The 25,158-nt window shown below is 45.4% G+C and overlaps 1 protein-coding gene across 5 annotated transcripts in view; it reads left to right on the forward strand.

The window, feature by feature from the left end:
- Positions 1-1,247: 1,247 nt before the first annotated feature.
- The window catches only part of ATP2B3 (ATPase plasma membrane Ca2+ transporting 3), a 443,364-nt gene continuing 419,453 nt past the window's right edge, over positions 1,248-25,158 (forward strand). For 3 of the 5 annotated variants that reach the window (XM_073590911.1, XM_073590905.1, XM_073590907.1), the window contains exon 1: positions 1,249-1,456. The gene's annotated coding sequence lies outside the window, so the exon portion shown is untranslated. Of the gene's footprint in view, positions 1,457-25,158 lie in introns of all 5 variants that reach the window. The other 2 variants (XM_073590908.1, XM_073590910.1) reach the window with 1 other exon arrangement.

A 25,158-nucleotide genomic window follows, 5' to 3' on the forward strand; every position in this document is an offset into this window, starting at 1 on the left:
AGTTATTGGTCAAGAATTAACCCCCTCCCTCCGACTTAATAAATTCATATGCATAAAGTGAATTATATAATAAAGTGTGAACGCGCGCTCTGACATAATTGTGTAGATTCAGTCCGATAGAAGCCACCGTTACGCTGCCATCTGTTCCACATAGCAGCAATTGTTAGGCAAATGAGTGCACCGACACCGCATCAGACGTGTAAGATAATGAAGGACGTCTCAATGCTATCTCGGCCTGTTCTACTACTTGTGTAAATCCCACTATTCTCTTTATGAATGAATCACACAGAATATGACTAAAATTTCTGAAGGACACAGTCAAGGGCATTGCTGAAGGTTCTCCTTGTGGACTTTTTCTCACATCATCAGATCTTCCAGTCATAGGTGCTGGGTTGGGAAAAAAAATGTCCTAAAGGGAAAAATGGGAAAGATCATTCTTAAAAAAAAAAAGAAATTAAAAATTCCAAAAAATACAAATGAATCCGATGGAGGAAAGGGAATCCTTGCCATGTAGGAGGAGGTGGCGGATAGAGGAGGTGACCCGAGCAAGGTTACGTAGCTCCTGGTAATGACATGAATGTCTTCCGTGACATCAGCATGACATCTTCATGCCTCACGTAATGTGCCCTGCTGTCCTTATGTCATCGGAGAGGGTCTTCCACCGCTCCCGAGCTGTACCCGAATCTTTCCAGGTCCTCAATGGTGGGAGGGTTAATTTGTCCTTCTAAGTCACCTTCCTCTGAGACGTCTCATTTTTCATCAAAAGGAGCCCCCCTTTAACCCTTTCGGTTGACGAAACGCTCCAAGTTGCCCTAATTTTGGTTCTCCATCCCTTCTTTTTTTTTTGCGTAAGAGGGGATTAGAGGGGGGCTTGGCGGAGAGGGAAGTAGTCTTGGATTGGGGGTGTGGGGGGATGCTAATGCTATCAGCGGGAGCTTTGCAGAACACAGAAAAGCTATTGCAGGTAGAATCAGTGATAACACAGTGCCATCACCAATGAAGTGGGCTTGGGTTGTACCAACAAGCACGAATAGGGGGGGAAAGATGAGAACAAAAAAGACATTTTTTGCTAGCCGCATAAAAACAATAGCTATTTTTTTCTTAATTGCCCTGTTGGACATTAACCTCTTACGTCCCCCATGGCAAATTTGCTTGGTGATTATCTGGCGAAGCCTCTCGCTTTGCTTTTAATAGGCATCCTCAGACCTCCCCTCCTCATCCCCCCCCAATCCCTCTCCCTTTCTGCTCTCCTGGGATGCTGAAGTCTGCAGATGGACTACAGCACAGAGTTCTGGCTCCATCCATGAGGCATGTAGTTCTCCAGTATCAGCTGCTGGAACCAATTTTACATCATTTTCCAGCTTTTTCATTTTCTTCCTTTGATTCAGACAAGAGAATAAGAAGAAGAGCCTTATCCTGGATTCCTGTCTTCCCTCCCTCCTCCTAACATGGCCTGGTAAGGCAGCCTGATTTATTATTATGGCTCATTGGATACATTGTTGCATATTATTATTATTATTATTATTATTAACATGTTGTTACAATTTCTGCTGCATGAAATGTATCAATTACTGCAATGATGACAAGTAAAGTATCTGCCTCCTTACAGATGGCCACTTGTACATGGCCAGTGCCTGAGATTCTGCAGGTACAAGGGAATTCATTATGGCTAGGAGGATTAGGGTTCCACCTGTTTAGGGTGATTTTGTTTTAGGAGAGGAGGAGGAGGAGTAGGAGGAGGAAGAGCTGGAGAGAACATGAAACACTCCATCTGCAATGGAGAGAAGTCAAGGAAGAGGATGGCGAGACCTTGTGGGATACGGCTTCGCTCTGCAGTCTCCTCTCCTCCTGACTCAATTAGGATGGAGAGGAGGACACACAACACCCATCCCAATGCAGTGACTGGAGGATGATGATGAGGGTGATGATGATGCTACACTAGTGGCTCACTGCAGATGAATATGGGTTGGAGGAGGTTAGGCATGTGCTTGCAGGGAATGGCTGGGATGGAGGTGGACATCCAGGTCCATTGACCACAGATGATCTATTGCTGCATTGCAATGTCGTGGGGGGTTTTTTTCCCCTTTTTAGTCAACTGCAGGGTAAGGGGAGGGATCCTGCTCTGACACCGAAAGCAGCCTGTCCCCAATCCTGATTGGACGGACTGCACGGAGTGACAGAGGGGTATCTCAGCAGCACTTAATTAGGACGATGAAGGGGAGGGGAGAAATGGAGGGGGGTCTTATTGCACTGATCCAGGCCTGGTGATCGGGTAGGGTGGGATGTCCTTTTCTATTTCTGGTGACATGTTGGGATTTTGGGAAACCTGATGTCTGATCCCTTTGACTTTAAAATCTCCTCTACACCCACCTCTGATAGCAGGCCTGTATCCGGTCAATCATCTGAAGTCTCCTGTAACGGAGATTTACCCCAAAATGACCTTCCTCAGTCATTACCAAGGCAGCACAGGTGGTGATGGTCTGAACTCTGCATTGCTGGGTTGTGGCATCTGCGCTGTCTGTGCCATCCTTCATGCACCACTCTTTTCACCTTTTTTGTGCATTCCTCATGTGAGGGGGTGTGACATGGTGAACAGGCTATATGACGGAGCCAGAGCTGCCAATGTGCCTCGCTCTACCCACCTCTGTGCTAACCTGTATCGATCAGGTCCCGCTGTGCCAACACTTCACATTGGCACCCTGCTATCAGTAATGTGGGCATCAGCCCATCGAGAAAGAGACTGGCAATGAGGCATTGAGATTTTACAGGGCCTCCTAACCATCATGGCCATTTATAGTCCTGGCATCAGGGCTGGACATGACTGCTACCTCTGCACCCCCTATAGTGACGCCCCTCTGTGTGTATACGTGTGATATATCATGGTACCAGATGAAAATTGACCATACGATGCCAATCATCCATGTGCCTTTCTGCTGATGGTGGGCACCATCTCACGGAGCCGCATTATACCTCGTCTGCCATGAATAAAGCTGATGTTCTATCAGTGGGCAGAAATCTATCATGTTACTACTCAGCGGGACATTTGCATCTGTTCCTGAGAAAGCTGGGTGACAACCAATATGGCCAACATTATCCTTGCGGCTTGCAGGGAATATCATCAGTTTTTTTAGACCACACATTCCCAATGGTATAAGGTGGTGGAGCACTACAGATCCCAGCATAGCCAGGTGACTAGTTAGAGGAGCAGGCTGGGATCTGGAAGTACTTTTGCTAACGAGGCATTCGCCTCCATCATCAGCACAGCGGCCCTTTCATTATCAGTTAGGCTGTGGACATGAAGTTACTATTGCTCACGTCCTCGGGTTGGCTGGATTTACTCCCCCCTTCTAAGGGTGGGGGTGTAATAATGGGGGAACTGATGCAGCTTCTAGTCAGCGCTGTAATAATACCTCCCTTCTATTATTGAGCATCAGGACCATCACTTACATTCTGCTCATTAATAATGGAGAGTTCAGCTTCAGAGAAGGACATCACTCATTGCATCTATGGATCTGTGACACAGCTCTGTCCTGTCCATCTATCGGTGTATTATCTACTGTCTGTAGTATCTATCCTCTTTATATAATCACATCTATCCTATATATATATATATGTATATATATATATATATATATACTTGTTTCTATCAATGGCAAATTTATCTGTGTCCTATCTATCCATCACTATCTATCCATTTATCTAGACCTATCCCCGTATCTTTCCATCCGTGTTTCTATCCCAGTGCCTTGCCATCTATCTACCCCTGTGTCTAGCCACCTACCCCCGTATCTACCCACCCCTGTATCTACCCACCCATTCACGTATCTACCCATCCAACCCCGTATCCATCCATTCCCGTATCTATCCACCCAGCCATCCATCCCTGTATCTATCCATCACTGTATCTACCCATCCATTTATTCCTGTATCTATCCATCCATCCCTGTATCTACCCATCCATCCCTGTATCTACCTATCCATCCCTGTATCTATCCATCCATCCCTATATCTATCCATCCATCCATCCCTGTATCTACCCATCCATCCCTGTATCTATCCATCCATCCCTATATCTATCCATCCATCCCTGTATCTACCCATCCATCCCTGTATCCGTCCATCCATCCCCGTATCCATCCAACCAACCATCCCTGTATCCATCCCTTTATCCATCCATTCCTGTATCCATCCATCCATCCCTGTATCCATCCCTTTATCCATCCATTCCTGTATCCATCCATCCATTCCTGTATCCATCTATCCATCCCTGTATCTTCTATATGGAGTCATACTGAGGTTCCATTGTGTGCACTGATAAATCCCCCTTGACTATGTGGGGGTGACTGGAATTATATGGACACTTCATCCACACAATGCACATGGTCCTTACACCCAAACAAATTATACTGCTACAGATTGGGTCTACCTGATTAGGCCGATGTGAAGAGACCACTGCTCTGACCACTGGCTGTGATAGCCGCCATTCCTGCAGCACACCTATAGGTAGCCCCGCGGAGACTTGTATTTAACAGTAAGTGGCCAGTGAGAAATGACCTCCAGGCCAGCGCTGACTAACAAACTGCTGTCACACTAGTCCATTGGAGATTTTTATTATTATTGACCTTTGACTTTTAGCTTCATTTAATGTTCCCACATCTGATCACTATCGCCTGAATCGCAGAATACGAGCTCTTATCATTTTCGGACGCTCCTGCCTTAATGTCACAATTAAAGTTGGAACCGAGTGTTCTGTAAAATTCCATCATTAATGCAAATAAATAATAGAAAGGTTAGAACATATTCCGGATGAATAGAATCATACATATTTAGATGGAATTACAAGGAATGTGTTGTCAGAAAATTATCTTTAGCTTTACATGTATTTTTTTCTAAATATGTTGCCAAAGTTTTTTTTTCTTCCCATCACAATTTTTATTAAAAAACTAAAAAGTAACAAGCTTACGATTTTTACACTGTCTACTGGGGCTTCTTTTATAAACTTTTACTACCTGTTCTTTCAGGAAGAGTTTTCAGCAGGCGCCTTATCATCAGAGGCAGGATTACAATGACAGGTAACAGTCATATACACAACTGATAACACAGGATCCACCAATCACACTAGGCAATATCACAGCTGCCCTCCTCCTCCCTTCACAATGACCTCTGCACATGCTCAATAGATGCTTCAGTACAAACAATTGGGTCGGGATCTGTTCATTGCTGCTAATGTACATGTGTTGTTTCCTGAAACAACAGGAAGTTAGAGTTAAAAAAAGCCCCAGTGGCCGGTGTGAGAATTGTAAGGTTTCTCATTTTTAGTGTTAATAAAGATTTGAATGTGAAAAAAAATACATTGTCACTGTGACCTTGAAACAGAATGCTGTGCCACACTGTGCCCTCTGAGTACAATAGTGCCACGCAACCATATCCCTTGAAAATAAGATTGCCACATACTTTTTCCCTGAAATTTATACTGCCACAAACTGTCTCCCTGAAATTTATACTGCCATATACTGTCTCCCTGAAAATAAGTGTGACATATTGTGTGCCAAGAAAATAGAGACTATGACCTCTAAAGATAATGGTGACTATAATAGACCTATGGTCCCTGAATATAATGGTATGCAGTGTCCCCTGAAACCATTTGTGCCGAACATTGTCTCCTGAATATAATTATGCCACAGTCAATACTCCTTGAATAAAATACTATTCCATGCTGTGTCCTCTGAATATAGTAATGGCACATACTGTGCCACCTGACTATAATGGTACCTACATGGATCCACTTGAATATAATAGCGACACTTACTGTGCCTCCTAAAAATAATAATGCCAAAATGCGCCCCTGGAACAGAATGCTGTTACACACTGTGCTCTCTGAATACAATAGTGCCCTTGAAAATAATACTGCCACATACTGTCTTCGAGAAAATACTGCCACATACTGTGTCCCCCGGAAATAAAGAGTGCGACACACTATGTCCCCTGAAGACAATGACAACCATGTTATAACTCTTCAATAGAATGTAGCCTCACTGTTACCTTTGAATAATGGCACCATACACTTGTCCCTGTAAATAAGTGCCAATCGCTGAACATAATGACGCCGCACACTATACTGATTGAATAGAATGTTGTCCCCCACTGAGACCTCTGAATATAATAGTGCCATACACTACATCCCCTGAAAAGAAATAGTGCCACTCACTGTGCCCCCTGAAAATAGTAGCACCACTCACTGTGCCCCCTGAAAATAGTAGCACCACTCACTGTGGCCCCTGAAAATAGTAGCGCCACTCACTATGTCCCCTGAACATAATGACGCCGCACACTATACTCATTGAATAGAATGTTGTCCCCCACTGAGATCTCTGAATATAATAGTGCCATACACTACATCCCCTGAAAAGAAATAGTGCCACTCACTGTGCCCCCTGAAAATAGTAGCGCCACTCACTGTGCCCCCTGAAAATAGTAGCGCCACTCACTGTGCCCCCTGAAAATGATAGTGCTACACTCAAGAGAGGGAAGGACTAGAGCCGTGAGTGACGGTCAGTCAGGGGGCTGCAAAAGTTGTGCATTTACTCTATAAACTGTAATAATAGCCAAACTGGAACCCTCCCTCCAGAACAGATGCAATACCAGACCCAGCCTGCGGGCAGAAGTGGCGTCGTTTGCTATTATTTTCATCAAAGAGTATTTCAGTTATTTGGGGGAAAGGTAATATTTAACCCCCTTGTTCATTCTTAAGATACAGAACAATAATTAGCTGCTTAATGTATATAGGAGAGATAGGGTCAGACTAGGGACAGGATGGTGTTTACGACACAAATTGCTCTGTATCTATAAGATGGTGATGATACCCGGAGAGAAAACTATATATCCGATTTCATTTTGACATATTATTGAAAATATTAACTGCTTCCTACCATAAGTGGCACCACCACTGTTTACAGGTTGTGAGTGATATTGCAGCTTAGTTCCATTCACCTCAATGGAGCAGAGCTGCAATACCAGACACAGCCCTATGGCAGTGGTGGTGCTGTTTCTGGAAGCATGCAGCCATGTTTTTCTAATCCTTTTTTGAAGAAATATCTAAGCTTCTCTTTGGAAATGTATCCCCGATCCTCTCAAGACTGGATGCCCTCCTTCCATGTCGGCTTAAGACAATTATACGTGGATTTATCTATAAAAGATTATAGCTTTAGCCTTAGATTTAGGATTTTCTAAGGTTATAATTCAAAATCAGTTTATGTTTTCATTATTTTGGGGTTTATTTAATTTGAATTAATAGTAAAGCAGTTTTTACCGGTGTCTGAGACGCCATCAATTGTTCACGAGGTTCATGAATAGTAACTATGGGTTTCCCTTCCATTGGTTTTTATAACATTTGTCACTGATCTTAAATCATTATTGCATAACATGAGATGATGTTGGGCAGAATTTTTCTTTTTTATACTCTGTAATTGGCGACTACAACTACAGTCGGCTTCTCTTTAGCTTGAAATATAACAGCAAACAACCGCTGGTATTCAACAGCAAAGAAACAATAGGAAGGATGGCACTTAAACAAATCTGTTATCAGAAATTAACAACTGTTTAAATAAGGTTTTATGTGAATTTTTTTTATTTAATTTTCGCATCATTATTTTTATTTAAAAAACAAAAACACATTTATTAATCTCGCAATACTCACACTGGCCACTGGGGCTACTTTAGACTCATATCTCCTGTCCTTTCAGGAAAAGTTTACATCAGTTTCCTTATTAGCAGAGTCAGGATTACAATGCCTGATAACACCTCTAGACACAACTGATAACACAGGATCCACCAATCAAAATATGTGATGTCACAGCTCACCTCCTCCCCTTCCTGTACAATGACTGATAACACCTCTATATACAGTTGATAATACAGGATCTGCCATTCACAATAGCTGATGTCACAGCTCACCTCCTCCTCTTGTACAATGACTGGTAACACCTGTATATACAGTACAGTAGGTAATACAGGATCCACCATTTACAATAGGTGATGTCACAGCTCCTCCTGATCCCTCACTCACTTATTCACAATTACTTTTGCACACCCTTATTAGATATGTTAATACAAAAGATAAGGATGCAGGCTCTTCATTGTGGATAATGTACACCTATTGTTTCCTGACACAACACAAAGTTACAGTTGAAAAGCCTCAGTGGCCAGTGTGAGAATTGCAAGATTTATAAGGTTTTTTTTAATAAAAGTTTGTGATATGGAAGAAAAAAACTTAACACAAAAATCTACTTTAGACAATAGGTAATTTTCCCATGACTCATTCAAGACAAAATTTTAGTTGTGAGCATGCTCTGCAGAGGTTCTAGTGCCAAGAGAGGGGGCGGATGATCTCCTTCCATTACTTCAATAATGCTGGACACTGAATTTCAACTTTTTCATTGACATTTTGCAGTTTGCAGACATATTTGGAGCTTGAAGGGTTAAGGCATCGACTTCTTACATGTTGTAGAAAAAAAACAAAAAGCCTGAATAATCAGATATTTGTAGGAAAGGCTTCAACTGAGAGCAAGAGTCATCGTAGCGGCACTCCACTCTGGCTTATAGAGGGGACCATAAGGAGAAGAACCACTTTATGAAGTCCATGAATGTGATCATCTGCTTCCTTCCATGTCACAGTAAGGTATGAGTATAGTTTCGGACGTTTTTTGCTACGAGACCCAATCAAACAGCTCTCATATCTCAGCTTCTGATAGAATGATTGCTTTTATATTCCACCCCATCGGCAGTCCCTTCTAACAAAGGTATGAACCTCCACCACAAGCCTCCTATTCTGCACTGGAGGGTCGGGCTGGACTACTTTGAGCAGTGGCGTAACTTGACGCTTGTGGGCACTAAATCAAGGTCTCCATCAGGGTCCGCAACCTTTACTGGTCTACTCTCCTGGGCCAAAGGGACTTTTTGGGCCACTAAAGGCTCAAGGGTCTGGATGCAACTGATTGTACCTATACCCTTGACCTTGAGACCACTTGAGGGGAGATAAGACTGAAGGATTACCATCGGTGGAGTAAATTGAAGCCTTTGAGACTCTGTAATGGAGCCCCCCCCCCAAAAAAAAAAATATCAGGTGCCACCTTTGGGGCACCTTCTGACACCAGGGTCAATTGCTACCTCCTCACCCCTTATAGCTGCTCTCTATCTACCATACAGCTACATAGAACAAACACGTCTTTGTGGCCGCATAGGCCCATTCTTATATCAGATGCTGGGCCTACCTGGTGGATATCCCACACTCCAGTTGGCCAGTATAACCATTCCTATACTGTTGACTCTCCAACAAACCAATATAATGTTCTTTCTTATGGTATCCCTGGGGTGTTGTGATCCTAACCATCCCCAGTAGGGGGGCTATTGTGACTTTTTGCCATGGCGGCCTCCCCTCCTCACCCCCGTGCAATGTTTTTTCTGTATATGCTGGCACTAAATGTGATGGCTCAGCATTCTTTTGTATTCTGTTTTCCTCCGCATTGAAGAGAGCCATTAACCCCAAGTACAACAGGGACAAAGAAAAGGTTCTTGAACAGATATTTATTTGAGAAGTGGTGACAGTGATCAATACGCGGTGACATCAATGACATTGTAACCAGAGGGGATACTCCTGCAGTCCTGCAAAGCGGACGAACCAGGTATAGAAGAGAACATGTTATATCACATCTCAGGAGGATATTACTAAGCAGAAGTGAGTCTCACAAGAATTAGGGCTTAATTCAAACAAGCCAAAATGCATGCTGCCAGAATTAGCTTCATCTGTAGACTCCATTTCCTCTTAGTGGTAGTCTATTGGGATGCTAATCAATCAATGTCTATGTGATTACGTTGTGATTACGTTATAGGATGATTTCATTCATTATTAAACCTACTGGTGACTTATCCCTGAAACCGAATATCTCAGGTACTAAGCATAATGTAGCTAAAGAAGCTTTAGCAGGGTCACAACCGGCGCACAAATTGCCCCATGTGTCTGAAAAACTAGAATTTGCAGGATCCAGTCCATCAGCCACGTCAGTAATATGAGGTCCTTGGATTGGAGCCGTGAGAGCTGAATTCTACCTGACCGTATTCATGGCTCTTCTTTTCATTAGCCGGCCTGGCGTGATGTCACACATGACGCAGCATCAGGCCGGCGAGTCAATGGAAGAGCTGCAGATGCCGTCAGGAGTCGGACGGAGGTGGGTCTCCGGATTCCCGTCCAATAGTCATAGATCACTGACGTGGATGAAAGAATTGAAATCCAAGGGGTAATGTTTCTCGTTGCTGAGAGTGACATGTCAAGCCTGACATGCCAAGGGGAGAAGACTTTTAAGCCTTGCAATGCTCCTCTGGGAGATATGCAAATTGTCATTTTAGAGAGGAAGAGAACTAGAACTCTAGTGCCACCTCTATGAAGTAGCAATCCTAAAAGTCAATATTGACCCTCTAACAAGCCTTGCCACTCAACTTAGGATGAAAGCTAAAGCCAAAATCTCAATTTGCAGACACAGTTTTGGGGTACTGCCGTACATCAGTGCAAAGTTGAAATACTGTATGTAGAGACAATTTGCATACTTACCAGAGGAGCATTGCAAGGCTTAAAAGTCTCATCACCTCACCTCAGGCTTGACATGTCACTCTCAGCAAGGAGAAACATTACCCCTTGGATCCCAGCCAGACGCCTCTCACCCAGCCAACTACATCTCACACTTTGCACTAACGAGGAGAACTACCCCGAAACATAGAGTCTGAAAATTTAGATTTTCTTTTATCTTAAGTTATGTGACAAGGCTCAATAAGGGTGAATATTGACAATTAAGATTGCTACTTTCAACAGGTGAGCATAGAGATCTAGTTCCTTCCTCTCTGAAGAGGGAATCTGAAAGAACTGATTCTCACCAACTCTAGTGGGGACCAGTGAACTGAAGGTACAGCATGGCTCGAAATTCAAAAGTCCTCTCAGATCAAGTGTAAATATGGCTCTCATAGAATGATGGGAGTTGTAGTTTTTTAAAAGTTGAAGAACCACAGTTTTTAGTCGACTTTAAACCGTAACTTTTACTTTTGCCCCAAATGAGAATAAAAGCAGGATGTTGCTGCATCCTCCACAACGAATTAAAACTAACTTTGGTACACTTATCTCTAGTATGTTCAAGAAGTATCCTGATTCTCATGTTTGGTAATTTGTCTCTTTTTTTTAGTGAGAGGTTCTTCTTTGCAAGCATTCTGCCAGCACTATAGTGGCCTCCTTTTTCTCACTTCCCATCATACATTGTTCATGCCTGCCATAAACTGAAAGCTTGACTCTCTGTTATGCATAGATGGAATTTAATAGTCTACTTACTGTAAGGAGACAAAGACCTACCCCCACTTAATGTAGGGAGATACAGACCCGCCCCCACCTAATGTAGGAAGATACAGACCCACCCCCACTTACTGTAGGGAGATACAGACCCATCCCACTTAATGTAGGGAGATACAGACCCACTTCCACTTAATATAGGAAGATATAGACCCACCCCCACCTAATGTAGGAACATACAGACCCACCCCCACCTAATGTAGGAAGATACAGACCCACCTCCACTTAATGTAGGAAGGTATAGACCCACCCCCACCTAATGAAGGAAGATACAGACCCACCCCCAGCTAATGTAGGAAGATACAGACCCACCCCCACCTAATGTAGGAAGATACAGACCCACCCCACTTAATATAGGGAGATAGACCCACCCCCACCTAATGTAGGAAGATACAGACCCACCCCACTTAATGTAGGGAGATACAGACCCACCTCCACTTAATGTAGGGAGATAGACCCACCTCCACCTTATGTAGGAAGATACAGACCCACCCCACTTAATGTAGGAAGATACAGACCCACCCCACTTAATGTAGGGAGATACAGACCCACCTCCACTTAATGTAGGGAGATAGACCCACCTCCACCTAATGTAGGAAGATACAGACCCACCCCCCACTTAATGTAGGGAGATACAGACCTGCCTACACTTAGTGTAAGGATACACAGACCCTTCACACTTAATGTAGGGAAACAGTCCTGCCCATGCTTACTGTAGGGAGATATAGACCCTCCTACACTTACTGTAACCCATCCCAAGGTTTGTGTTGCTAGAGTCAAATTTCATGTGACAGGCAGGGGTCAGCAAATTAGACAAGAGAGAAACACCTAGCAGCCAGCACTTTGCAGTAAATTTTAAATAAAAAAAATTAATACTTTAACTTTTTTTTTCCCTTAAGTCACTGCCTTGGTCGTCAACTGAGCAAGTGTTTCTGAAAAGTTGCATCTTTTATGTAGTATTCACATCTTACCCAGCATGGCCTTCCAGGAACATAAGCTTGTTCACTTTTCGGTACTTTATAGCAGATGTTGCTTTGCGCAGGGCTAAAGACGACCCGGTACATGTACTGACAAGCTGCCAATGTTGGGGGATAATCCTTCAGTGTCATGATGAATTTCGCATTACTGTAAATGTGTCCTTGATCATAACAGAGGCTGTGAGACTTGGGATTAATCTCTGGCTTACATAATCATGTGGCTTCTTAGCTCGGCTAGTTATTCACTTATTTAGAGAAAAATATCAGAAATGCGGATCTAGTTCATACAGATAAGAGAGAGGGGGCCTTACAGCAACGATCAAAATGGGTCCCGGGTAGGGTGTGGAGAAAGTCCAGGTATTTGTGGAAAGAGAAGTTCTGTGCAGCCTTTAGTTACTACCTAGTTGCAAAGTTGATGGGACCAACCAAACCTGGCCCCTCTATCCACGGGCCCCATAACTGTGCCCTTAAAACAACATTTGCAAATATACAAATAGATGGGAGAAACAGTTTCTCTGGAGAGGGGAATCCTGTGCAGGATATTTCCACCCAGTAACAAAGGTGTGAAACCAACCCAACTGTGTCCTGGCTCACATCATTCCCAAACATATGCAAATCGGGAAAATTTTGGCAAATTTGCCAACAACAACGGTCCTGGAAACCAGACTGGAAAAGGGAAAGGGCTTAATAAAGCAACAACCGAAAGTCCTCCATTGATTTAATACTTGAAAATGTTACACACTAAGTCTTGCCATATTTATTTAAAGGGAATCCTCAGGACTTTAAACTTGACAGACCGCCCTTAGGACAAGCTATCAATGTTTGATTAATGGAGGTCCCACATCCAAAAAACCTACGATCAGCATAATAAGGGTGTCCTAGTGCTGCCCCATTTATTGTTTACAGAGAAACAGCTTGATGGATCACACACACACGAGACACGGTGATAAAAATGAAGCAGGTGATGTAAAACTTCATTTTACATCCCGGGAGAAACACCAACGTATTAAGTATACTACAGGTTATCAGTAAGAAAATATTGGAAGGACAATTATGCATAAAATAGTGTACATTTATTTAAACTAGTCATAAATTTATATTTCTTCTAATACTCTGGAGACATTAATCACATTTTTTGGGTTTTCCAGATGTGGCTTTCTCAATGTTCTCCAAACATATTGACAATAAAAGCATTTTCAAGGATTAAAAACAATAAAAAGGAAATATCTTTCTACATACATTTTGACATACCTTTCATCAGTCACTGTCTTTTTACATTGACATAACTCTATTCTAGAATTTTGATAGGACAGGTCCCTGTGACACGGGCAGGAGAGGCTCCGCTGCTGTGACCTGGAGGAAACCTGTACCCCATGCTGTTATGTATCTTGAGGTCACAGCCAGGGGCGTAAGTACAGCTGTTGCGACTGTGACCGTGCCCACCATCGCTGGCAAATACTTTAGCTCGAGGTGCGCCCATAGGGTCCGCGAGCAGCAAAACACAGTGCTAGACAGTTAGAGGCCAGCATATGATGTCTGCGTGCACGTGACTGGGGGCGCATGGCATTGACATCATGTGCTCCCATTGCTTGCATGTTGAAGTCAGCTGCCAGTTTCAGAAGAGGACGCTGCATGGCGGGGGAGCGGCGGGAAGGTGAGTATTTATTTTTTTAAATCGTTGAGTACACGGTGGCCATACTACTACATGGATGAATATGGTCTGTGCATTATATTACACTAGCTGAAGAGCCCGGCGCTGTGGTTAGTTATAACAAATTATGATTATCCTCCATCCCATAGTCCTGTGCCCATATACCCATCACACATATCCTTCATCCCATAGTCCCGTGCCCATATACCCATCACCCAAATCCTCCATCCCATAGTCCCGTGCCCATGTACCTATCTTACATATCCTCCATCCCATAGTCCCGTGCCCATATACCCATCATACATATCCACCATCACATAGTCCCGTGCCCATATACCCATCATACATATCCTCCATCCCATAGTCCAGTGCTTATATACCCATCACACATCCTCCATCCCATAGACTCGTGCCCATATACCCATCTTACATATCCTCCATCCCATAGTCCCGTGCCATGGTGACTGTGATGTCATAATAGGTTGCAACCATTCTGACATCATCGTCGCCATGGCAACCTATTATGACATCATCGTCGCCATGGCAACCTATTATGACATCATAATCACCATGGCAACCATTATGACATTATCTTCACCATGGCAACCTTTATGACATTATCATCATTATGGCAACCTATCATGACATCATAGTCACCATGGTAACCTATTACATCATCATCGCCATGGCAACCATTATGACATCATCATCAATACATATACATACACACATACTCACACACATACACACACATACACACACACATACACACACATACACTCGTTTTTATACATATAGACTAGCAGATTATATGAAGGATTATGGGCTGCGCATTATACTTAATGGATGACTATGGACTGTGCATTATATTATATGAAGGCATATGGGCTGTGCATTATACTAATCTGGAGCACTCTGGGCTGTGCATTATATATGGAGGACTATGGGCTTGGGCATTATATATGGAGGAATATTGGGGTGCATTATATTATATAGAGGACTATGTGGTGCATTATACTATATGGATGACTATGGGTAGTGCATTATACATGGAGAACTATAGAGGGTGAATTATATTATATGGAAGACTATGTGGGGTGCATTATACTATATGGAGGACTATGAGGGCTGCGTTATACTATATGGAGGACTATGGGAATTGCTTTATGCTGCAAGGAGTACTATGGCTTATGCACACAGACATACACACACACGCACACATATACATAATAAAGGATAGTAGGAGGCCCAGTCAAAATGTTGCAACGTGGCCCATTAGATTCTAGTTACACCATTGGTCATAGGAGTAGAGAATAGTAGGAAAACCCATATTCTTGTTACATTGACAGAACCAAGCCCTAGATTGTTATTAGCACTGGTCTCTGTGAGCTGGAGAGGCTCCACTGCTATGAATGCATTTAGAAAGACAGGATGGACATCAGTGCTATTAACATTTTAGGAGAGATTTCTGTCAGTGTAACTAGACTGTTGCCATTAATTATACAGTTATTACCCTCCCAGACAAAAAATAATATAATGTGTTTATTACAGGTATTTAGTAACTGATTTATAATAACATTTTCCGTAGTTACGTTTTTCCTATTACGGGAGAACTTCTATAAAAGGGTTTGCCCACATTTTAGGACTTGTTTTCCTTTTACTAAAATGCATCTATTTGGGAATAAACATCATTTTTGCAATTAGGTTTCATGAAATATTTGCACTGTTTGGATGTTACAAGCTCCTTGTTTCCTTATACATTTAACTTTAATATGGTTTGTGGTCGTAAATTAGCTGAGGAGAGTTCAAAACAAAAAAAAAGAAATAAAGAAAGCTAAAAGTTAAAAACTTTCCCATCAGAAAGAGCTTGCTGTTGGATTCTCAGGTAACTCATTCTGCAGCCAGGAATAAACAGTGTAAATGGTGCCAAATTGTTAATGAAACTCAAATTGAAAAAAAATAATTTTTAGCCTAAAATTCATGTGTTTCAGTAAAAAAAAAATGGATCTGAACTAGAAAATTAAAAGGGGAAATTCAGGCAAAACGGTCTTGTGTTATGTCATAGATATGTGTTAGAAGATTATACTAGTGATTTCTCAAACCAGCTGTGACGGTTTACACAGGGGAAGGGGGTGTCGACTTTGCTCACCTCTGGGAAGGGGAGAGAAGGACCCAGTAGGGATCAGCTCTCTGGCACCACCACTTGCCCCAAGTCAGTCAGGGAACTGCACAGAGGGCAAATAGTCACCGGAAAGGCTTCCCTTAAAGGTACGTGTTAATGAGGCTCTCCCAGTGAGGGGGGATATATATCACCAGTCCAGGCTGGGGACATATATATATATATAAACCTCCCAGCTGTCACTGCCAGAGTTTCACACTAAAACAGTATTGTTTTCTGCCACCAGTTCCTTATTCGACATAAGCACCGTCCGACAAGCTTATATCAGGTCAGAAACCAACCCGGGAAGAGTATAATTGACCAATGGTAGGGTATAGATAGGTTGCAATTACCGTGTTATGTAGCATGTGACCACAGGGAGGCGCTGATGGATCACAGGTCCAAATCTTGGTTACAGGCCTCCTTGGCTGCGTCAGCTAATGTATCCTCCTGCCAGTAGAAAACTAAGTCCAAAATGAAGGGTTGCCTTATTTCTCCTAGGCTTTTCCCTCCCACACTCTGCAGCCACCTCTGGGCTGGACTGCCTCCCTCCTCCCATGTCTGAGAAAATGATTTTCTGTCCAGAATCGTGGATGGCCCATAACGTTCCGCTCAAAGCTCTGAATGGGTCGGCGCCGCCGCCACTGGGTTCCACTGGATTTTATCTGCTCATAGAGACTAAATATGCCTACCGTTTGTAATTCCTGGTATTGTAGCTATGCTTTATAACTCAATAATGCAGAGGGCTACAGGTGGCTGCCGGGCATGGGCATATGGGGGAAGGAACTCCGATTCCGATTATGTGCTCAGCTAGTCTCAGAGATATTGCATTCTGTTATTATCTGTCATTTACCAGATTCAATACCTCAGAACCTTGCTGTGACTTGTTGCTCCACTGTGTCTCTATGTGCTTGAGTCATACAAAAAGATTCAGTATTGGCTGTAGATGCAGAAGATTTCACACCCTTGTGTTAATAGCTTCAAAGAGCTACTTCCTGGTGTTTTAATTAAAAGTAAACAATGATCCTGTGGAATCCCAATGATGGGGGCATATTTCAGAAAGGGAGAGACATTTAGTTCATCTCTCACACCTCCTCGCTTTAGAGTGTGTTAGGGGGCATCACATTCCTGTGTTCCCCCGAGCGCACTCCCGCAATCTCTCCTCGTCGAGATAGCCCATCAGTGTTGCCATGGTTGTGGCCCCTTTTGTGGCGAATGGAGAAGTGGTACTGCTGGAGCACCAGGCTCCAATGCAGCAACCTCCCATTCGTCCCGGAGACCATGTGCAAGTAGCTGAGGAGGTTGTGGTCTGTCTCCACGATGAAGGGATGCCCATACAAGTATGGTTGCTGCAGGGCCTACATAATTGTCAGGCACTCCTTTTGCATCGTAGAGTAGGCCACCTCTCTCCGCAATAGCTTCCTGCTCAGGTACAGGACGGGATGCTCCTGGCCCGCGGCGTTGACCTGGCTGAAAAGGGTACTGAGGCCAAAGTCACTGGCGTTGGTCTGTACTATAAACGGCCTTGCAAAGTCAGCAGCTTGTTGTACTAGGGAGCTGGAGAGAGCAGTCATGAGTGCCTGAAAAGCGGTCTTGCAGGCAACTCACCAGTCTACCGCAAGAAGCAGCTTTTTCTGGGTGAAGTCCGTCAGGGACTTGGCCAGGGTGCTATAGTGGGACAAACCTCCTATAGTACCCAGCAATCCTGAGGACATCACCTATTTCTTGGTCCTGGGGGTGTGCCAGGATACGATGTCATCCACTTTCTCGGGCTCTGGCATCAGAACCCCCTCGCCTACCCGGTGACCCAGGTAGAGGACCTCGCTCATGCCCAGCTGGCACTTCTCCGGCTTAATGGATCTGCCTAAGCACCTGGGTCAGATGCTCTAGGTGATCCTCCCATGTGGGACTGAAGACGGCAATGTCGTCCAGGTATGCAGCCGCGTACCCTTCAGGTCCCTGGAGCAGCGTGTTGACCATCCGCTAAAAGGGGCAGGGGCATTCTTCATGCCGTATGGCATCACGGTGGACTTGTACAGTCCAAACGGGGTGATAAAGGCAGAGCACTCCCAGGCCTCGTGAGTCAGAGGGATCTGCCAATATTCCTGGCTCAGATCCATGATGGTCAGGTACTTAGCATCAGGCCAACTGATTGAGCAGGTCATCGATGCGTGGCATAGGGAACGCATCAGTGACTGTGACAGCGTTGAGCCCATTGTAGTCCATGGAGAATTGGGTTGTTCAGTCCTTTTTGGGGAAGAGGACTATGAGTGATGCCCACGCACTGTTGGATGCCTGGATCACCCCCAGCTTCAGCATCTCATCAATCTCCTGGCGCTTCTGCACCTCGAGAGAGACCCAATATGCTGATCACCAGATCAGGGGGTGATCCCCAGTGTCCACATGATGGACAGCCAACTCGATCCTTCCAGGAAGACTGCTGAACAGCTCCCAGAAGAGGCATAGAGTATCCACCAGCTTGGACCGTTGGTCCTCGGTGAGGATCCACCCACCTTGGCTTGGGTGAGCAGATTCAGTAGGGTTTCAGCCTCTCCTTCCTCGGGAAGGTTGCACACAGAGAGGGCTCAGGCCTCCCGCTAATGATGGGCCTTCATCATATTCACATGGAGGGCCTTCTTTCTTCCACGGGTGTGGTCTAGGGTGACCAGGTATGTGACGTCATTGAGCTGCTGGTGTGTAGGGAAGTGGACTGACCTATGGACCTGTCTGAAGAGGAACAGTAAATGTAAGATGTGCAATAAATATACTTGATGTGAACTGGTGTATACGTATGGTGAAACAGCTGGGATCAGGAAGAAATGGTGCAGGACCGGGTTTGGCCACTAGGGGGAGACAAAGAATAGCAGGAGAAGGAGACGGTGCAGTACTGAAGTTTGGCCACTAGAGGGAGACAAAAGAAAGCAGGGAAAGGACTTAACAGCAGCTAATGCTTAAGAAACCGCATAGTCATGGTGGGCGGAGTTACAGGGGCTAAAGAGGGGAATTCCCAGGCCGGGGGAATAAAAAGGGAGAGAGAGAGCCCCAGGGAAGCCAGTCCAGGAGGAGGAGTTCAGTGTAGGAAGAGACTGAAGAAAGAAGAGCTCCAGAAGGGACTGGAAGGAGAGACAGTCAGTGGGGTGGCCCTGACAGGATAGCCGCAGGACAGAAGACGCCCGGGGGTACCAGATGGACTGACTCAGACATGCGAAACACTGTGGTGGTAGGCCTAGGGCAGCCACAGCGATAGAACCGCGAGGGACGTCACTTTAGGAGAAGGTGCAAGGTACCCGGGCCTGTGTGTACGGAAACTGTCGTGTTGCTGTGGTCATCGGGAGGACAGCCAATAAAGAGGACTGTCAGGGTCCTGACAGTGCCGGCGTACAGCCTCCGCTAAGCAGGGACTCACCCGCACCGTAGGGACCCCTGGGGACAAGAACAGCCAGAAAATAAAGATGCACAGGACCTGAATGTAGAAGTATAGCAAGCCGGCACAGGATCTACGATCATGTGACTGCAAGGGGGCAGGGCTTAGCGTCCTGCTTTCAGAGAAGGTGGAAAACTCAGAGTCAGGCAAAGCGGAGGTCAAGCACAATACAGGCAAGCGAGGTAAAGGAGGGATAAACAGACGGAAGGTCAGACAAAGCCAAAGGTCATGCACAAGATATCAGTACAGTACCAGGGATGAGACAGAAAGGATAGTCAGGGCCAAGCAGAGATCAAAAACCAAACAGACGTAGAAGGTACCAAGCAGAATCCAAAGCAATATCCAGAGAACAGACCGAGTCATACACAGAGAATCATGCAACCAGAACACTGCACTAACACACTCAGGGGTCACCACACAATGCCAAGGGCGAAAGTATAACTGACGGGGGATGGAAGCTTCCTGAGGCTATAAGAAGCCTCCCCAGAACCAATGAGAGGCCACCATAATAGGTCCCAAGTGTGCAGGTGAGTCTGAACTGAGATCAGAACATTAACCCCTGAAGTGCCGGTCACCCAGCACTGGTATCATGACAGTACCCCCCTCTCAACGGGGGGCCTCTGGACCCCCAGGCTTGCCCGGGTATCTAGCATGGAAAGCCCGAACCAGACGATCCGCATGCATCAACCGGGCCGGCACCCAGGACCTGTCCTCTGGCCCATACCCCTTCCAATGAACTAGGTACTGTACTGACTGCCATATCAACCTAGAATCTACGATGTGACAAACCTCATATTCCACATGTCCCTCAACCGAAACCGGAGGAGCAGCGGACTCGGATTCTCCCCGGACTGCTTCAAACGGCTTCAGTAAAGATCTATGGAAGACGTTAGGGATCTTGAAAGAGGGTGGAAGGCACAGCCTGTACACTACTGGGTTGATTTTTTCCACAATATTGTACGGGCCAATGAATTTGGGGCCCAACTTGGCTGATGGAATCTTTAACTTAATGTTTCACGTGGAGAGCCAAACTTTCTCTCCAACCTGAAACATGGGACCAGGTGTTCGTTTCCTGTCCGCGAAAAACTTATACCTGCCTTGAGACCTAGATATACGCCGCTGGACTTCTGCCCATGAATCTTTTAACCGCTGAACAGAGTCCTCAGCCTTGGGGCACCCCGAATCCAGAAGAGAAAACTCACCAAAATGAGGACTGAACCCATAGTTGATCAAGAAAGGGGACATACCAGTGGATTGACTCACCCGACTATTGAAGGCAAATTCAGCCAACGGTAGTATATCACACCAGTCATTCTGTCTAGCAGAAGTCAGACATCTGAGGATCTGTTACAGAGACTGATTAGTGCGTTCCGTCTGACCATTACTCTCAGGATGGTATGCAGACGAAAAGGACAGAGATATCTCTAGTTTTTTGCAGAAAGCATGCCAAAACTTAGCCACAAACTGCACACCATGATCAGATACCACATTCAGGGGTACCCCATGCAAACGGATCACATGCTGCACAAACAATCGGATAAGGTCTCAGCAGAAGGTAATGTGGACAGGGGTACAAAATGAGCCTGCTTTGAAAATCTGTCCACCACTACCCATACCACCGTATTACCCCTGGAAGAGGGAAGATTGGTAATAAAATCCATGGACAGATGGGTCCACGGTCTTTTGGGAACTTCCAAGGGCATCAGCTCCCCCACCGGCCGGCTATGGGAGTTTTAAGAACGAGCGCAGACCCCACAACCAGAAATGAATTTCTTTATATCAGAACCAAAAGTAGGCCACCAGAAGATCCTAGCCACCGCCAGTCGCGTGGCTGATATACTAAGGTGAGCACACAACTTGGATTCGTGGAACTCTTGCAAGAGTTTAAGGCGAAGTTGCTCTGGGACAAACAACTTGCCCCCTGGCTTGGCCGCAGGAGCCAGCGACTGGGCCCCCTCAATTTCCCGTTCCAATTCAGACGAGATCCCTGCTAACACCACCCCAAGGTGCAGAATGGAGGACGGTGGCTCAGGGACAGACACAGGGTGAAAACTACAAGATAAGGCGTCAGGCTTGACATTCTTTGACCCTGAACAGAATGTAATAGTAAACTGGAAACGAGAAAAAAAAAGTGAACAACGGGCCTGTCTGGGCGTTAATCTTTTAGCAGACTCAATGTAAGACAAATTTTTGTGATCAGTGATCACAGTAACCGGGTGACTGGCCCCCTCCAAAAAGTGGCTCCATTCCTCAAACGCCAACTTGACTGCAAGAAGCTCTCTATTGCCTGCATCATAATTTCTTTCAGCAGCAGAGAACTTCCTGGAAAAGAAGGCACATGGCCTGAGTTTGGTTAGAGTGGCAGACCCTTGGGATAACACTGCCCCCACGCCCACCTCGGAGGCATCCACCTCCACCACAAATGTTTAGGAAAGATCTGGCTGTACCAAGACAGGAGCAGACATAAAACATTTTTTCAGCGTCGCAAAGGCCTCTTTTGCGAGTGAGGACCAATTTCTCACATCCGCACCTTTGCATGTTAGATCCGTGAGAGGTTTGACTACTTGCGAAAACCCCTGGATAAATTTTCTGTAATAATTGGCGAACCCCAAGAAGCGTGAAGACCTTTAAGATCTTGGGGTTGCACCCAATCCACAATGGCCTGCACCTTCATGGGGTCCATGCGAAAACCCTCACCGGATTCAATTAATCCCAAAAAAGACAATTCTTGCACACAGAATACACATTTCTCCAATTTGGCATACGGATGATTTTCTCTCAGTCTTTGGAGAACAGTTCGTACATATTCCAAATGAGAATGCTTGTCGGAGGAGTATATCAAAATATCATCTAAGTAGATAATGACAAAACGACCAATGAGATCCAAGAATACCACGTTGATGAAATTCTGAAATATGGCGGGGGGCGTTGGTAAGACCAAACGGCATGACTAAATTTTCAAATAGTCCCTCGGTCGTGAGGAATGCGGTTTTCTATTCATCCCCCTCTCGGACCCTTATCAAATTATATGCCCCCCGAAGATTCAGTTTAGAAAGCCACTTTGCCCCTGATAGTTGGTTACATAAATCGGGAATCAACGGAAGGGGGTACGTATTCCGTACAGTAATCTGATTAAGCTCCCGAAAATCGAGACAGGGACGTAACCCGCCATCTTTTTTCTTTACAAAAAAGAAACCTGCCGCCACAGGTGAGACTGAAGGACGTATGTGTCCTTTGCGCAGACCTTCAGCAATGTACTCCTTCATAGCCAAGCGCTCAGGACAGGACAAATTAAACAGACTGGCTTTAGGTAATTTAGCCCTCAGGACCAGCTCAATAGCGCAGTCAAAGGGTCTATGTGGCGGTAACGTCTCGGCCTCGCTTTCGGAGAATACATCTTCAAAGTCCTTCAGGCATTCCGGAATACCCTCCAGTTCGACAGATGATACAGACACAGATTTAACAGGTTCAACAAGCAGTGCGGATTTATCACATAACTTAAAATCATTAAACCCCCATTGAACAATCTCCCCCATTTTCCAGTTAATAACTGGGTTATGGCGTTGTAACCAGGGCATGCCCAACACCAACCCTGCAGGTAGATTGTCCAGAACAAAACAACTTAGGTTTTCCACATGAGTAGCACCCACTCTGAGCGAAAACAAGTCAGACATAAAGAGAATTCCCTCCTTAGTGAGGGGAGAGGAGTCAATGGCCATCACCTTGATCGGAACCTTGAGCCTAACTGTCCCTATCTTGCAGTGTGTGACCAATTGGGAGTCAATGAGATTAATCGATGATCCGCAGTCCACGAAGGCTGTAGAGGAAAAAGAACTACCGTCCACAAACAGTTCCACAGGCAGTAACACTTTAGAAAACGAGGAAAAGGGTACCTGAGGGTCTGAGTAGTCTCCCCGTTGACTACCCAGACCTAGTCGTTTCCCGCTGACCGGGTTGAAGACGGGCAATCAGGACATTCCCTTTTCCAATGTCCCTTTTAACTGCAGTAAAAGCATAACTGCTTGTCCTTCCGGCGTTTCCTCTCCGTATCCTTCAGGGAGAGGGCGCCTACATCCATGAGCTCAGGGGCAGTCTCTTTTCCACTGGGGAACAATGGAGTCTCCACCTGCATCACCTCTCTGGCCCGCAGCCTGCGGTCCATCCAGACGGCAAGGGTCATGGCGTCCTCGAGAGAGTTAGGTGGGGGATGTAACGCCAAGGCATCCTGCAGCCGCTCAGACAAGCCTCTGCGAAAGAGTCCTCAGAGTGCGGCGTCGTTCCAAGATACCTCTGCGGCCCAGCGGTGGAATTCAGTACAAAACCACTCAGCTGAGTGTTTCCCCTGACAGACGCTCATCACCATGTCCTCTGCCAATCGCACTCGGTCAGGCTCATCATAAATGTGCCCGAGGGCCTCAAAGAATGCATTCACAGACACTCTCTCAGGGGCAGTGGGAGAAAGGGAGAAAGCCCAAGCTTGTGGGGACCCTCTTAACAGAGACATAATGACCCCAACCTTCTGACTTTCGTCCCCAGAGGAACGTGGTCTCAAACTAAAAAAAAGTTTGCACCCCTCCATGAAGACCCTGAACTCCTTTTTGTTTCCAGAAAAAAAGTCAGGCAGTTTAACAGATGGTTCTGGGGATACCAAAACAACATCACTCGCCCCAGCCACAAGAGACCCAGCAGCTAAAGCCCCCCGCACTGTCTCAGAAACCTGCTGTTGAGAACGAGCCAGAGCTTGCTGCTCCAGAGATAAACCCTGAAACATCTGACTCAGACTTTTCATCTGGTCAGCCAGAGACTGTATGGGATCCATAACTCTCTGCATAAAAAACCCCCAAAAAACTTAATGGTCAGTTATAATGTCAGGGTCCTGATAGCGCCGGCGTACAGCCTCCGCTAAGCAGGGACTCACACGCACTGTAGGGACCCTTGGGGATAAGAACAGCCAGAAAATAAAGATGCACAGGACCCGAATGTCGAAGTTTAGCAAGCCGGCACAGGACCTACGGTCATGTGACTGCAAGGGGGCGGGGCTTAGCATCGTGTTTTCAGAAAAGGTAGAAAACTCAGTCAATCAGGCAAAGCAGAGGTCAAGCACAATACAGGCAAGCGAGGTACAAGAGGGATAAACAGACGGAAGGTCAGACAAAGCCAAAGGTCATACACAATATATCAGTACAGTACCAGGGATGAGACAGAATGGATAGTCAGGGCCAAGCAGAGATCAAAAACCAAACAGACATAGAAGGTACCAAGCAGAATCCAAAGCAATATCCAGAGAACAGACCGAGTCATGCACAGAGAATCATGCAACCAGAACACAGCACTAACACACTCAGGGGTCACCACACAATGCCAAGGGCGAAAGTATAACTGACGGGGGATGGAAGCTTCCTGAGGCTATAAGAAGCCTCCCCAGAACCAATGAGAGGCCACCATAATAGGTCCCAGGTGTGCAGGTGACAGTCTGCACTGAGATCAGAACATTAACCCCAGAAGTGCCAGTCACCCAGCACTGGTATCATGACAAGGACCTGTTGAACATACACCGGTTTC

This window comes from Dendrobates tinctorius, unplaced genomic scaffold, assembly GCF_039654945.1.
Source record: "Dendrobates tinctorius isolate UK_male_01 unplaced genomic scaffold, ASM3965494v1 ptg000120l, whole genome shotgun sequence".
Lineage (NCBI taxonomy): Eukaryota > Metazoa > Chordata > Amphibia > Anura > Dendrobatidae > Dendrobates > Dendrobates tinctorius.